At 31.8% G+C, this 6,341-nt stretch overlaps 1 long non-coding RNA gene across 11 annotated transcripts in view; it reads left to right on the top strand.

The window, feature by feature from the left end:
* LOC106462452 overlaps positions 1-6,341 on the top strand; it is a 159,716-nt gene that overhangs the window by 15,709 nt on the left and 137,666 nt on the right. For 10 of the 11 annotated variants that reach the window (XR_002611270.1, XR_002611272.1, XR_002611275.1 and 7 more), the window contains exons 4-5: positions 1,849-1,946; positions 3,601-3,681. This is a non-coding gene — a long non-coding RNA (uncharacterized LOC106462452). Of the gene's footprint in view, positions 1-1,091; positions 1,420-1,848; positions 1,947-3,600; positions 3,682-6,341 lie in introns of all 11 variants that reach the window. The other variant, XR_002611273.1, reaches the window with a different exon arrangement.

Below are 6,341 nucleotides of genomic sequence, written 5' to 3'. Positions count from 1 at the left end.
CTTAAAACTTGTATACTATTAGAATATGGATTATTAGCTATTCTAATTGTTATAACATAAATGAAAAGTAGTTTAATAGAATTTTGAATGTAAGACACTAAAACCTTATGTCATGCACAGTAAAGGGTACTCGTGCCGATAGGGTTAAACAAAATACATCAACATTTATTAGGTCTTTCTACATAGTATACACTTTAAACATCAAAACATTTACTAAACCCTTATTTTCTTACAATTCTAATTTTCACTTTTCAGTTAAACACTATTAATCAATATGTATAGAATATTTCTCTATCATAAGCATTAACTTCCTTTAGTAAACTACATTAATTGAACAAGAGAGATAGCATATCTATACTTACAAGAAGGTCAGACTGGTATATCTCTGGAGGTTGGAAATCTTTATATTCATATTGACACAATTCACTTCTTTTCTCTCAAAGTCTTCTTCTTCCTGAAGGTCTTGATTTTTAGCTCCAGACATGAGTTTTTATACTATATTTTCTTTTTATACTTTCGATTTCCAAATAGTATTTCTGACTACCCATAAGTAGTCCTGATACTTTAGTGGCTAATTTCTGCAACTCATCAGGCATTTCCAAAACAAGAACTAAAACTCTCAAGTAATTGGTTACTGTGATGGTGAGTGCTCCAGTTGCCTTTTCAGTTGTACTATTACACTGGTCTGTAGTATCAGATCTCACATTAAAGCACCAATTAGAGATGCTATCATAAACTTTTTAGTAGCTACTAACTCAACATCAGAAACTTATAACAATCAAACTCGTGACTAGCGTTTTTCTCAGTTTTTTCTTTATAGCTTCATTTTTTATAACTCTAAACTCATGATTCTCAATACTAACCAACCAGTTAACTGGGCTTCGTCTAGTTCTTGACCTAATTTCGTAATACAGGTGTCTTTACTTATGCCATTTCTTTATGTATGTGTATCACACTCAGACAACTTAAATCTTTGTAGCTTCTTTCTTAACTCTTGAACATCAAAAATACTGAAGTAAGTGTAAAATTTCCTCAAAAATATCAAATTGCTTCATGATAATGAAGAAATGATGTATTAATATCTTTCACAGAATGTCCAAATTTACAACCCAAGATTCTTAGTGTGGGAATTCTTCCTGAAGCTCCACCACATGTAGAGAAATCTGCTTCATCAAGAAAGTTTAATGATGTTCGAACAATTTGTCTTAAAACCTTTCTGTCTACTTTGTCAAAAAAGAAGTAAGCAACAGGTGTCTTCAAGTTCTCTGTCAAACCAACAATTAGAAAGACAAGTGCTTCTGAAGCAAGCACCTCAACTTGTTCAGACAGAGATCCACCATAATTTATAAAACAGACCATTTTTCTCTGGCATTATTCCGCTAAGTTTGTATTCACAAAGACATGGAATCAACTACTAAGGTACAATCTGTCATATATGTTTTCACTATTAGTTCTTTCTGTAAACTTTCCAACACTTTTCACAAAGATCTGGTTCACACTTTACAGAAGTACCACAAGCACATAGTCAAAAGGGTGAAGTAATCATTTGATGTAGAAACTGCAAGCTTTTCAGAAAAAATGTTCACATACGACTCTTTCATCTAATGTAAAAAATATCTAATACATTGCTGCACTTCTCTATATCTCAGAGTATTCTTTATCAAAAGTCTTTCTCGCCACACCAGGAAAAGCATTTCTGATGGCTTTATATGCTTTACATCCACTTTCATTTAAACGTTACTTTTGTTCTTGTTGATGAGTTCTTTCATGTTGGATATTTTTTTAGTTATTGCTTTGTTACGTGTTCTCTTATTGCTTTAACCTTCTTCTGAACTAACCATTTTGTAGGGGAAATAGTTACTGGAGGACTCAAAGGGTGTTTTAGAACATTACCTTCTTCTTTGCTTGTACTGGAACGTGGTTCCTCAGAAGAAAGTCCAGTATTGGTATGCATCTAAGTGTATCTTATGTAAACATAGAGGGTTTACACTTGATCTCACTAATTTTTTGTTCACCGTCGAGTGACATGTAATAACCCTAAAACATCTCAAAATATAAAGATTACTAACTTGCATGCCAAAATGTGGTTGTTATACATATTTTTAGACTGATTTGCTTTACAGTACCCCCAGTCTTAAAATTCTGTTACTTTAACAAAAGTTATTACATACACAAAATTGCATGAGAAATTAAAATGTGTAAGCATAGTCATTCTTAACTGTAACTTTGTAACTGTTATTTACTGTATTCTCTTGACATTGTAACTATTATTTACTCTATTCTATTGACATTGTAACTATTATTTATAGTGTTTATTTTTTAATGTTTTAAATTATTATATCAAGTAGTAGATATATTTTTAAATTACTGTCTTATTTTTCAAATATTTTTTTACAACTTACTCATAAATTACACCAAATATAAAGTTTATCTGTTTGTTGTTAAGCATAAAACTACACAGTTGGTTATCTGTACTGTGCCCACCATAGGTATCAAAACTCAATTTTTAGCCCAGAGCTACTAGAGAGGGGGTCTATATAGTTAGTTAGGAGTAGTGTTATCATATTAAATTTTGTAGATATTTTATACTATGACCTTAAAAAAATGTTTGACAACTATTAGCAAAGACTTCAAAAGGTGATAGTGATTTTCTGGAGTCATTACAGACGATTAACTATGAGTTGGATCACTTATGTGACAAAAGACTGAAATCTGTGAGAGTGTATGCCAATTCTAACACATAGAAGAAAAATTTAATAGCCCTTTGCACAGACAGTTCCATAAAACTGCATTAACAAAGCACGTACAAAGTTTATCGAACCTGATGGTTGATGATCAACAGACATTACAGAATTGTAGGTTATTGCTATTAGTCACTTTGAGGAACTGTATTCTGAGAAATCAATTAATGAAGAGAAATTGTTAGATATGTAGACCAAGTTATCACAAAATGTAGGACACTTAAGTGTGAAGTATTTGTGGAATACAAATACTAAGTATAGTATATATCTGAAGTGTATTCTTATTTAATAATGTATAGTATGCAGAAAGCACCAGATCGAAAATGTTACGAGAAAGCTTGGGCAGTAACTAGGGAAGGTGCAGGCTTGAGGGCCACAGCAGGAGTAAGCTAAAAGTCGTGACCTCAGAGGGCAAGGATTCACAGCTCGCAGTTGTGGTGTGTTGAGAAAACTCCAATAGTTAAATAAAAATCATGGCAAAATGAACCAATGTCACACAAAAAAGCACTTAAAAAAATGGCAACGAAAGACAAGGGTAAGATACTCCTAGTGAAGAGTCGGTATTACAGGGTTTGTCTCTATATGCCCTAAGTTAATAGTCTTGGATGATTTTACCAAAAACATTAGATAAGAGACAGAAAATGAGTTATTTAAGGACTAATAACAGAGTGAATTTGGGTTACAGTCTAATGGAATAGTCCACTTTTTGCTGGAAGATCCCACTTGTACCAATCGAGTTAAAAGAACTACCTTTAAAAGTAGATTTGATAAACATCTTGAATAATTGGAAAAACACTAAACATTGTGTATATAATCCCATGTTCCCAACTCTAAATGGCACTTCTCTGCACTTATCAAGTTGCTCCGAAGATCTGATCCAACTCCAGAAGAAGACCACAGTAATCTAGAATGTACAAGAAGTTTGCTGTAGAAACTCCTTGTAAGTATGCTATTTCTGATCTAGTCTAACAGTGTTTAACTTAAGGTTCAATAATGGATAAAGAGAGAAAAGTAAAGAACATTAACTGTACCATAGATATAGTAGATTTGAAAATTTTAAAAATAGAATTACTTAAAGATATCTTAGAAGAATTGTTAATATAGTTAACTATAAACTTAATTGATAACTTAACTAATGTTGTATCTATGTTATTGAATGTAATAGAAGGGCTTATTAACAAATATCTAGACTTTCAAAATGAAGAACTCAATGATTCAGAAATAGTTATTGCAAAACAACTTTGAGAGTTTGATATGAATAAACTGTTGAACAGTAAATAAATAAAGAAGTTATTTGATTTGTATTCGGTTGTCTCTATTCAAGTTTTTATTCCACACCTAAACTTTCTCGAGTTGGTGGCTTGTGTGCTCTGCTCGCAAAAGCGTGACTTGAAATTCAAATAAATTACTTTGTAACAAGTAACAGGAGCCAGAATTAACTATGATTAATTTAAATTGTTTTAGCTCAGTCGTTGACAATGTGATGGGATTCCATTGGGGTAGGATTTAATGGGCCATACTAGCCAATTAAAATCTTAAGGGTTTGGCTTGTTCAACTCCAATGAAATTATGAAGCAATTGAGTATTTTAAAGCAGTTTTATACTATTGCTTCAGCATTTTAAGTGTTTAAGAAAGAAATTTAAGTTTTCTGGGTGTGGTACACATGCATAAAGAAATGGCATAACTAGGGACGCCTGTATTACGAGATTAGGTCAAGAACTAGGCGAAGCATAGTTAGCTGGTTAGTTAGTACTGAGAATCACATGTTAAGAGTTATAAAAATAGAGCTAACACCTAGCACCCCTTTAAAGATGCTGAGAAAAATGCTAGTCACGAGTTTCACAGTGATAAGTTATTGACGTTGATATCCAATGATATACTACTAACACCTAAGTATAATTAGTTTCCAGGCTGATTTTTCCAAGCCCATTCCCTTGGCTGTGGTTTCGCTAGATAGTAGATAAAAGTTAGTCATTTTAGTGACTGGTGAGCTCCACTCGCCACTGCATTCCTCAACTAAATAAATTTGGTGTAAAGACAGTAAAGTCAAAGCTCCAGTGACAAGCCCTAAGGGGACTGCCCATTACAAATAAATGATGTGGATAGCTTACTTTCTGTATGGAATTCAAAACATTGTCAGGATCAAACAAGTTGTATTTCCTACATTAATTTTTTTAGATTCTACATTTCCTTCATTCTCTTCTCAATTATACATTATTCAACATGCAACATCTAATTTCATTTGGTCTGGTTAACCAGGATTGTTACCCATTGTTACCCAAAGCCCATTGTGTAGCTTTGTGCTTAAATTAAAAACAAACAAATAAACTTTCTTATTCCAAGTAGTTAGTAACACAATCGATATAAAGTTTTAATATTGTGCAAAGTTCACAGTTTATTTAACAACTTTTAAATTTTTGTTAAAACCAAATGTTTTGAATTTTTATATATTTAACTATGTCTCGCTTTTCAGGTTTTTAAATTCGTGCATTATTAATGGGCGAGAGAGGCGAATTTTTACCTCTTCTCAATACCCTTATTTCGTATCTAGTTATACTGGTGCACACAGCAAACATCTGTGGCAAAACTAGTTTAAAATACATTACTGATTTGCTTTTAAAAGATCTGGTAATAATTCTATACGTTTTGATTTAATTTGAGCTGCTAAAATGTTTATAATGTATACTGGAAAATTAATTATTTTATATTATTGATTTTATAAAGAATTTTTCTACATCCATACGGAAGCTCAGTGACCATGTATTATTGTGATCTTTGATTTAAAATGTCTGCTTTATTTAAATTAGTACATAAAGTTTGACATATAACAATCTATTTAGTATAGAATGTGAAACAGTTGGTCTACAAGAAATATTGATATAAATTTTGATGAAATATATTTTTCGTAATTTCTATCAATTTGGTGAACACTATTTGAAATCCAAAGTGGCCGACAAAATACCAGTTATAAAACATATTCTTAGAATTATTGTGGTTAAAAATTATGTTTCTATGACAAATATTAATGTCTTGTCATATTTTTAGCACATCAGTGTCATATTTTCTTGTGCTCAATTAAATGGTCACTGTTATAAACAATAGATTTACTATAATTACTGGGGAGAAAATGTGCCTTACCTGTGAGAACATTTATTTTGGATACTTTAAGAAAGAAAAGTTAAAAAGTTTTCTAGATTTTAAACAACTCCTGAAACAAATGCAGAATAATTTTATATAACGCCTACATTTTGAGTGCTAGTAAATTGTCCAAAAAATAGTGACACGGATAAAGAAAATTAAATTTCCCGTTTGCATAAAGTGATCAAAAGATTGATGAAACTCACCAGGCCACAAATTAAGTTCAGTAGTTATGCCTACAACAAAGTCTGTTATGAAAATTTTATTGCTGGCAAGTTTAAAAATGTCTTAAATGTGAACAACTGTAAGTTTTTCAGCTATAAAAAAGGTGGAAGTGTGTATTGTTACGACAGTGGAAGTCACGTGACGCTGCTGGCGCATGCGTGACTGCATTTCTCGAATTATCAGGGAACTCCACGAATTTTGGAGAAGCGAATAGTAGTTACAGTGATTTCTGTGTA

This window comes from Limulus polyphemus, unplaced genomic scaffold (genome assembly GCF_000517525.1).
Source record: "Limulus polyphemus unplaced genomic scaffold, Limulus_polyphemus-2.1.2 Scaffold1169, whole genome shotgun sequence".
NCBI lineage: Eukaryota > Metazoa > Arthropoda > Merostomata > Xiphosura > Limulidae > Limulus > Limulus polyphemus.
This window is presented reverse-complemented; position numbering and strand designations above follow the sequence as displayed.